Below are 10,855 nucleotides of genomic sequence, written 5' to 3'. Positions count from 1 at the left end.
AGTGACCACTCCTCGTCTCACCCCCGAGGAGGAATTAGAGCGTCGTGCCGCCAAGGTTGCTTCCAAGCTCTCCACCAAGGATCATCTCATGATGAATGTGCTTGGAAGCTTAAGAAAGGGGTTAAGCACTCGTAGACAATTAGCAAATTATTGTGAGCATCACGCGTTTGTCTCTTGTGTGGAACCCCACAAGGTCTATGAAGCGCTAGAAGATCCGGATTGGCTCAATGCCATGCATGAAGAACTCAACAACTTCGAGCGCAACAAAGTGTGGAGATTGGTACCAAGACCGACTGGGAATCACAATGTCATAGGAACCAAGTGGATATTTAAGAACAAGCAAGATGCCCATGGGATTATCATTCGCAACAAGGCTCGTTTGGTAGCACAAGGCTACTCCCAAGTCGAGGGTATCGACTACGGTGAAACCTTTTCTCCCGTTGCTCATCTTGAATCCATTCGCATGTTGATTGCATATGCTTCTCATCATAACTTTAAGTTACAACAAATGGATGTGAAGAGTGCTTTTCTTAATGGTCCTATTAATGAATTGGTTTACGTCAAGCAACCCCCCGGGTTCGAGGATCCCTACTTTCCCGATCATGTGTATCAACTCGATAAGGCACTCTATGGCCTTAAACAAGCCCCACGTGCGTGGTATGACCACCTTACCGAGTTGCTACAAGACCGTGGTTTTGAAGTTGGGCTAATCGACCCCACTCTTTTTACTAAGAAGGTCAAAGGGGAGTTGTTTGTGTTCCAATTATATGTTGATGATATTATCTTTGGTTCCCCTAACAAAGCTTTCAATGAGGAATTTGCCGCTCTCATGACCTCAAAGTTCGAGATGTCCTCCATGGGAGAGTTGAAGTTCTTTCTAGGGTTCGAAGTGAAGCAAAGAAGAGAAGGAACCTTCATCAATCAATCCAAATACACTCAAGACATGCTCAAGAGATTCAAGCTAAGTGACGTCAAGCCGGCCTCCACTCCAATGCCCACCAAGTGCCAACTTGACTTAGATCCCAATGGTAAAGTGGTGGATCAAAAGGTATATCGCTCCATGATTGGATCCTTGCTTTACCTTTGTGCATCTAGACCGGACATCATGTTGAGTGTGGGAATTTGTGCACGGTTTCAAGACGCACCTAAGGAAAGTCACTATGTGGCGGTCAAACGAATCTTTCGATATTTGGCTCATACCCCAAACTTTGGCTTATGGTACCCAAGAGGATCAAACTTCAAGCTTGTAGGGTACTCGGATTCCGATTGGGCGGGAGATAAAGTGGATAGGAAGTCCACTTCCGGAGGGTGCCAATTCCTTGGTTGCTCTTTGGTAAGTTGGTCTTCCAAAAAGCAAAGTTGTGTGTCTCTCTCATCCACTGAGGCGGAGTATGTTGCCGCCGGTAGTTGTTGTGCACAACTCCTATGGATGAGGCAAACTTTAAAGGATTACGGTGTCACTTGTGACAAAGTGCCTCTTTGGTGTGATAATGAAAGTGCCATCAAGATCTCCCTCAACCCGGTGCAACACTTCAAGACGAAGCATATTGAGATTCGGTATCACTTCATCCGGGATCACATTAGGCGAGGAGAGATCGAGCTCAACTATGTAAACACTCATGACAACCTTGCAGATATTTTCATGAAGCCCTTGGATGAAGCAAGATTTCGCGAGTTAAGGCATGAGCTAAATACCATTGATTTGAGCAATGGGGCTTGAACCCTTGCACACCCCACCACGCTCATTTTGTTGTCTAGTTTAGGTGTAGGCATGGACATAGGGGGAGTGTTGTTCTCTCAATGAACTCTCCCTCCCCCCATTATGCATAAATTGATCAAGTCTTTCACTTTAGCCATTGTTGATGGTACTTGTGCTTCAAAGATGAGTTTTGGTCATGGGCCCAAGGTTAAAATCTTCACGGCGCCATACCTTTTGACTCAAACATAGGTGGCCTCGGCCACCGCCCTCTTTTAAAGAGGTGTGTCTTGGTCGTTTGCTGGTGTGCTCTTTCTCTTGCTGTTTTTGTCTTTTCGTTGAGAAAAAGCCTTGTTTGTTTAGTTGTCGTGGCGTGATGGGCGGTACTACCGCTGGTGGTGCGTGGTACTACTGCTCGTAAGCGGTACTACCGCCCCCCAGCATGGTACTACCGCTGAGGGACGGGACCAGGGGGTTAAGTCGGGGCAGGGGGAGGTTTCTTCTCCCCCATACCCATTCACTTCGCCCCCTCTTTTCTCTTCCTCTCTCCAACCTCCACTCGCCGCGGGAGGGCTCCGGCGGATCTCCGTCTCCGGGGTGTCCCTCTCCATTTCCTTTGGTGGAGTCGATCCCCACCTCGTTCTCTTGCCATGGATGCCGGTATTGCCCCCGTTCCTTCTTTCGTTTTGTCTCGTTTTCAGATCTTGTTTCTTAGGGGCAATGGTGGTTGCATCTCTAGATTTTTGGCTAAATCTAGGCTTGAGTTGGTTGGAGAAGGCAACTAGACTATCTCGATTAGAGTTTGGTAGGATTATTTTTGAATTTGGTAGGCCGGTAGTGCCGGATCTGACCATGGTAGTAGGAAACCGCTGTTTCACCGCCTCGTGCTGTAGGAAACTGTTGTTTCTCCGCCTCGAGCAGTACTACTGCTCTCTTTGGAGCGGTACTACCGCTTGACCTCGAACGGTACTACCGCTCCCTTTGGGGCGGTACTACCGCTTGGGGCGGTACTACCGCGGGCATGTCACGGTACTACCGATGCATGCTAAATTCCATCATTTTCCTGCCTTACCTTGATCATTTTTGTTCAGTTCGTTGGCTTATGCTCGCTCTTTCTGGTTGTTTTTGTGTGTTCTTGTGTTTGGCTCCAGGTGATGACCATTCCGAGCAGCAAGGTCGCCGTATCAACCCCGGGCGTGCTACATCAAAACGCTACCGCACCTCAGAGCCAGCCGGTGGTTCCTCGAGCACCCAAACGCCTCTAGCAAGTGCATCTGCAAGTGTTCCTCCACCTCCTCAGCAATCGAAGCGATCCGCCAACAAGCCAAAGGGGAAGACTGTGACTGAGATGACCAACAAGGAGTTTTGGGAGAAGCGTCGCCGCAACCCCTATGCGGTGGACCAAGAACCCACTTTGGTCAACCGCCCGTTCTGGAACCATTTTCAGTTTGCCATCTACTTTGATGTGATCAAGGCCAAGAAGAATCTTTTTGTTGATGTTCGCTCCATTGGCACTGATTCTATGGAGAAGGACCCGGAGTACTTTGGCGAAGCCCTTCAGATGTGCACTCAGCTGAACATTCTCAGGATCATGCAATTCAACAAGGATTTCGATGCAGATTTAGTGGCTCAATTCTATGCCACCGTCCATCTTGGGACAGATGTCGAGAGGACTCTGACATGGATGACCAATGGCAAGCTGCTTTCGGTCAAGTGGAAGGCTTTCATGGAGTTACTTGATGTGGTGGATCACGGGCTTGAGACTCCTATCGGTTTCCGCCCTCACCGCAAAGCTACGTGCACCCACAAGCAAGCCCTTTGGCCCTACTGCACTGTGAAAGTTCACCCAGTAACTGAGAAGAAGACCTATGAGCTGTCTCCGTTTCTGGACATTCTTCATTGCATCTTCCGTGAGACTCTCTTCCCTTGGATCGGGAATCTAGATATGGTCCACTCTTACCTCGTGGACATGCTCCTTTTCTGTCAGCATGAGAAGGAAGCAAGCACTTGAGAGAGCCTGGATATTTCTCATGTCATGTGGTCTGAACTTCCCTCTGCCGTGTCTGAGCGCAAGTGCCCTATATATGGTCCATTCATCATGAGGCTCATTGAGAGGGCCTGGGCACAGACTTATCCCAGAGTGTTGCTAGAAATTGGAGACTTGGTTTCTCATGAGATCAAGCGTCTGAGGAAGAAGGACAATTGGACAGCGCCTCACACAGGGGGTCCATCTGCTACTGCTGCCACAGGGGGTCCGTCTGCTGCTGCTGCTGCCATGGGGACCGAGGCTGGGGCTGCTACTGATGATCATGAGGAGGACTTTGGCCCCTCTAGTACAGAACCATCATGGGCACAGAAGCTTAAGCGCAAGATGAAGAAGCTTTTCTGCATGGAGTCTCATGGTCAGTACATGACTCATGTGGCAGAGAAGCATGCCAGGACGCGCCACAAGGAGCTCATGCGTCAGATGGGAGCAACAGTTGCTAGTGGGTCTGAGGGTCAGATCACTGAAGAGGAGGACTGGATTCATCAGAATTGCCATTGGACCGACTCCGATGCCGAGTAGTTTTCGACCCACGATGAAGATGCAGAGATGTGATGTTCGAGATCGTCTTCTTCCCATCACCTGGAGTCGTAGCGTCACTCTTTGCCCTTTTTGGTGTCTCGCTGCCAAAGGGGGAGAGAGTGTAGGGATTTGTGTTTTTGCCGTGCTTTGAGTCGTTGAGTCGTCTTGTGGTTTCTTGTGTGTTCTCTCGGTGTATTTATTTGGTTTGGTTTGGTGTGACACCTAAGTTCTAGACATATGGTGTGAGACATATGCTCCCTATCGCTACCTTATTACTTATGTCTTTTCAGAGTACTGTAGTTTATTATGAGATGCATGCCTGTCCTGTTTATTCTCTTCTCTCATATATCTTGTGCGTAGTATTGTTGGACTATAAAATATAGGGGGAGTGTTGATCCAAATGTGTGTGTCGTGCCATATCTTGGTGCACACATTCTGGGGGAGCCTGTCTATATTTTGTAGTTCTTACTTTTCTTCATTTTATTTCTTTTCCTTGCGCAAATCCCTAGTTGTCATCAATCCACCAAAAAGGGGGAGATTGTTACGGCATATCTCTCTCAAGGTAGTTTTGGTGATTGATGACAACATGTTTGAGGACTAATCTTGTGCTTTGAATAATTCACAGATTCTCCCCTGGCACGAGATGCTTTCTTCCCCTCAGAGTGTATTTCAAGACGGTGTAGCTCTTTCGTTTCTTTCTCGGTGGACTAGTTGCATAGAGGGCACCGTACTATCAAGAGGGGGTCCGCTGGGGTATTGCATGGGTGGAATCATCACGTACACATCAGCTTCTCACCCTCCGAGCATCTCCTTTCCATTGAAGAGATCTCTCCTCTCTTCCTTGTCCTGTCTGGGTCCAAGCGGTAGTACCGCGCAACCCAGCGGTAGTACCGCTGAGGAGCCAAGCGGCAGTACTGCTCCACAGCGGTAGTACTGCCCGTGGCTCCACATCAGTAGTACCGCTGGGGGCCTGGCACCTCCGCCTTGTCCTCAGCATCTTTGAGAGATTCTCTCTCTCTCGCGCGCGCGCCCCAGCGGTAGTACCGCACTGCCTGCGGTAGTATGGCCGAAGGGTCACAAGCGGTAGTACCGCTCCACAGCGGTAGTACCGCCTGTGACCCCACTGCGGTAGTACCGCTGGGCAGTCTGGCTCCTACTGCCTCGATTCGAGAGGTCTTTTTCTCGTGTCGGGTTTTGCGGCACTAGTTACGGTTGTAGAGGCGGTAGTACCGTTCCAGGAGCGGTAGTACCGCCCCTACCACCGCGGTAGTACCGCATTTGGGTCCTTTCCCTACTAGTCTCCTCAGCACGGCAGTACCGCTGGCTGGCGCGGCAGTACCGCTGTCCTGGCGGTAGTACCGCCCCCTCTCAGCGGTAGTACCGCCCTGTGCGGGGCTGGTTGGTGGGGGCAACGGGATTGTTGCCCCCACTATAAAAGGGAGTCCCCTTCTTCTCTCTCACTTACCTCTTCCTCCCCCAAGATCCATTTATTGCTCAAGCTCCATTTTCGCCCGATCTATCTCTCTAGCCAATCAAACTTGTTGATTTGCACGCGAGTGGTTGAGAAGGCCCTGATCTACACTTCCACCAAGGGATTTTCGATTCCCCCACTCATCCCTAGCGGATCTTGTTACTCTTGGGTGTTTGAGCACCCTAAACGGTTGAGGTCACCATGGAGCCATAGTCCATTGTGGTGAAGCTTCGTGGTCTTGTTGGGAGCCTCTGATTAAGTTGTGGAGATTGCCCCAACCTTGTTTGTAAAGGTTCGGTCGCCGCCTTCAAGGGCACCAATAGTGGAATCACGGCATCTCGCATTGTGTGAGGGCGTGAGGAGAATACGGTGGCCCTAGTGGCTTCTTGGGGAGCATTGTGCCTCCACACCGCTCCAACGGAGACGTACTTCCCCTCAAAAGGAAGGAACTTCGGTAACACATCCTCGTCTTCACCGGATCCACTCTTGGTTATCTCTTGCCTTTACTTGTGCAAGCTCTTTAGTGTTTATTCCCTTGCTTGCTTGTATGCTTGTTGTCATTGCATCATATAGGTTGCTCACCTAGTTGCACATCTAGACAACCTACTTTGATGCAAAGTTTAATTTGGTAAAGAAAAGTAAAAATTGGTAGTTGCCTATTCACCCCCCCTCTAGTCAACCATATCGATCCTTTCAGAGGTGCTCACGGGCGATGTAGGGGAGTGGCAGCGGGCTCGAGGAGGACGGGGACGACGGCGAGGTTGAGGCGCTGGTGCTGCGGCGGGGCAGCGTGCGTCCACGTCGTCCGACGAGGAGGGGGGTGAGGACGACGTAGTTTGGCGGGGAGGCAGCACCGACGAGGTGGCGGACGACCCGCCGAACAGTAGCAAGGGCGCTCCGGTGGCGGCGACATGGATGTGGCGGCAGGGCGCGGAGGAGTCCGGGAGGGGCGGCGCCGGCGTCGGGCCCGATCCCGATTGGATCGGGGGAGAGGGAGTGGGGCGCGAGTGGGGTGGAGTGGGTAGTGGGGGTGTTCGATGCCCTAGGGTTTCAGGGGCGTGGGGAATTAAGGGGGGCGCCGGCTGGGCCGTGGGGCGGCCTGGTGGCAAGCTGGGCCACGAGGCCTAGCGGGGGGGAGGGTCTGTTTTTTTTTGCTTTCTTTTTATTTTATTCTTTTCTATTTTTATTTATAGCTTCTTTTCTGTTTCTTTTAATAATTAATTTATTTTAGTTTTTGTAAAATATAATTTCAACACCTAAATTAGTATTTAGAATTACAACACTGCCACATTAATTTGGACAGCTAAATAAAATAGTTTAATATTTTATTAATTTGGAAAAGGTATTAAATTAAATGTCTTGCTGCTGTTTTAATTACCTTAGTGTATCTAAACACTTTACAAAAATGTGGTTTCTGCATCAATATTATTTATGATTTATTTTCTACAACTTGAACATTTTAGTTTTAAAGTTTGAAATTTTTTGATGTTTGCTTTTAATTCAATTTGAATTTGAATCGGTTTTGAACTAACGCGAGATTATCCACAGTAATTGAGTTGACGTGCATCATTAGCAGGGGATTTACTGTAGCTAATCATCCGGGCATCACAATTCCCCTCTACTACAAGAAATCTCGTCCCGAGATTTAAGAGGGGGGTAAGGGGGGAAGGTTTGGTAACGAATCTAGCGGGTCTTCTCATCCAGGCTTGCTCTTCTCGAAGAGGCCAGTCCAATAGATTGATGTCTTCATTTCTCTGATTCACGTCATCATGATGAAGTCAGCGTCCTTTCTTCAGGAACTCCAACATACTTACGAAAGAATAAAGGATGGGCATTCCGGGAGAACAGACCTCTGTAAGGTCGACCATCTGGTCGATAATATTGAGGAAGGTGGCAGAAGTCACTCGCGAATTGAAACTTAAGAAGGCAATCGTTCGATGCCTGAAACAACGCGTGAAAGGGGCTCAAGGCAACGAGAATAGGTGTTGTGTTTAATACCGTAATTTGATGATCACACGGAAGGTGGCTCATGAATTACATACGAAGCCAAGCATGAGGAATAACCTTAGAAACAGGGTTGTACAGGAGAGTCGGGTTTCGATCCTGCGGAACTGTGGGTTATGGGCCCACCATGTGGTTAAAGTAGGAAGGACGATGGCATCTTGCATGGTCATGATACCAAGGCATGTCAGAGCGTAGCCTATCAGTTATATGCCAGCAACAACATCGGTACCAAGGGCGAGGGACGAAGAGAACCATTTTCCTGCTTGTTGAACGAGGCTGACCATTAGGCAAGTTCTCGTCCATCGCTGGATACCGGAATGTCATCAACAATAGTAACAGGTTCTTACTAACAGAGTTGTACACCGAGGTGCTTACAAAAGCAGGAGAATATTACTGCTTAGATCATATAGATCACAAGGAAGATTAAACCAAACAATGGAAAGTAAAACATATGTATCAAATTAAACAGGACAATGGAAAGGAAAATGTGTGTAAACACATTTTTCAAGGGTATATCCTCCCCAAGGACAAGCAGAGCATGATATCCATGACAGGATATAGTGTAGAAAACTCCTTAGGTAGGGGAGAGAACTTTCATGACATGGTCTTCAAGCAAAGGTCGGTCTTTGGAAACACAAAGGATTCATCGGAAACAACTTATAGGATAAGTCTTACAATTTCCTCATGGAAGAATGGATAACCTTGCTGAAAAGTAATCTATAAGAATAGGTCATCTGGCCAGGTGTGTTGGGCATGCCATCACCTTACCGGGTCATAAAAGACCATTGTTATAACTCTTGGAAAAATGTTCCAACCATCATATCTGACCGAGATTCAGATCTGATCGGTGTTAGGATACCCTAGACTCAGGATGTCTGAGAAGAAAGGTGCAACACAAATTTTCGAGGTGACATTGTATGATTCTCGGGAATTAAACCATGGAAGCGAGTTCCGAAACAAGAGTTCATCATTAAATCAAGTAGAGGTGAGGAGGTGACTGATTGACTCAGTGACAATCCATTGACATTTCCAAAAAGGATGGATTTCCACAACTATGCGAACAAGGGGATAACATTAGCCAGATCAAATGACTTAATGATGTATGCTGGAGGAAAACATACACAATTAAACATGGGTTGAAAGGTGCACTCGAAATATGGGTTGGGTTGCACGCCCAACGTCGGAATGGCGATTAAGCAACCAACACACTAAATTGGAATTATTGTCCAATAACTCTGAAGCAATAGGGTTGCTAGAGATACTTGCACAACAGAGTTCACTCAACACGGGGACCAAGAAAAGAATGGTGATGGTGAGAAGCATCATTGTATCACAAATTCTTAAGAGGTGGTGTAGTTCTCACAACATTGATGACATAAGAGATGGTAATGTTCCGAGTAAAGAAGAACAATTGCTGGATGGCAGGGAACTCAAGGTATAATACCAAACACAAACAAGTTGTGTTGGTGGGAAGGCAATAAAGTGGTCGATGATAATAAAATTCATCGAGGGCAAGGATGGTATTCCTCATCATGAATTCAATTGATATCCATGAAGAAGTTAAGATGTTGATGATGATCATGACAAATTTTGTCGAGAGGCTCCACGAAGATGTAATAGATCGGCGATGACATCAACTCATAGGAATGATGAAGCGAAAGGTTAATGGAACCAAGGGTATGACACAAACTCCAAAGCAAGCTTGTTGTCCAAAGCGAAATGGTATGATGAGGAAAGATCGACGTAATCTTAGCTCATCGTCAAAAATTGTGCTCTGGGAAGAGGACCAGGTAGCACAGTTAAAATCGGCACGACAAGGATATAGCCAAACAGGCTAGGAATGACGTGATTGAGTTCAAACTCGTAAGTAATGAAGGTTACCAAGAGTTGCTTAATTGCGACGCGGACTCGAGTCAGTTATCGGTGTCTTTGAGTGTTAAATAACTCAGAGCCCGTGAAAAATTGGAATCAATGAGAATGTAGCACTTGATGAAGAACTCATAAGAAGTTATGCAGTTCTGTGATAATCTTGAGATACCAGGGGGTAATACTCGACGACAAATCAAAGTAGAGGTTGGACTGGGGTATTACTCTGCAGAATACAAGTGCTTAAACTTGCATGAGAAATGGTATTTAAAGGAGAACATGGTCGGAAACCACGATCATAAATGATCGAACCACAGATACAAGATGAACTTATAACAAGGGGGTAATTATTTTTACGAGCAGCTTCCATGATAAGTTATACATCGTGTCCATGGGCATGAACACAAAGTTCAAGGTCGACTCCCACTTCTCTAATGCATAACCTTTCATTCACTTCTCGCCTTAAACAAAGTTGTGTTGAAATTTTATCTGACATAACAACAGTAGAGTATGACTCGTGAAACTTTCGGGTTTACACGGTTTTAGAGAAGGTATAGGTTTAACCCATCGGGACATCTTAGAAACATATACCACAAGCTTCAAGAGTAAATATCACCAGCTCGAGAGCAGAGCAAGGTTGAGAAAGCAGAGGATACAACTTACCAAAGGCATTATGTATCCGAGGGAAGGCTCACAAGGTTATTGAATATGAAGGACGTTGTTAGATAAAATCCAACAAAGGATCTAGTGGTCCATAAGGGATCTGATGTGAGCATCGGTACTCAACCAGAAGAAGAAAGAATGCAAGCAGATCAGACTTTAGAAACAACTGACTAATTCAAGGCTCAAATGCAAAGGAATTATTAATTCCAAGACAAGGGGTCAGAAGCAATGTTCTAATCAGGGATGGATAAGTTGAATAGCCTTAGGGGTACAATTGATGGCAATTTGATTGGTTGAAATCCAGCTCATGCTTAAAATGACGTCTGAGCCGAAAGGATGAATTCTAGGATCTGATTGAGGATTGCGAGCATTCGCAACATATTGAATCAATGGACTCAAAATGATAGTGACAAATGCTGCCAATAAGATTACTATACTTATGGGATTAACCATAATGCAAGCAAGCCAGAATTTCAAGAGCAATAGGCTGCTGAGGATTTTCGGAAGATCAAATAGTATTTTGAAGGCTTTTGTGAAATACATGAATCAACCGGGGACGAGCGGATACTCGTTAAGTGCGAGAAATTAT

This window comes from Triticum urartu, chromosome 6A (assembly GCF_056163025.1).
Source record: "Triticum urartu cultivar PI428250 chromosome 6A, HENAU_Tu73, whole genome shotgun sequence".
NCBI lineage: Eukaryota > Viridiplantae > Streptophyta > Magnoliopsida > Poales > Poaceae > Triticum > Triticum urartu.
The sequence above is the reverse complement of the archived record's forward strand: the minus strand, read 5'-3'. Positions refer to the sequence as shown.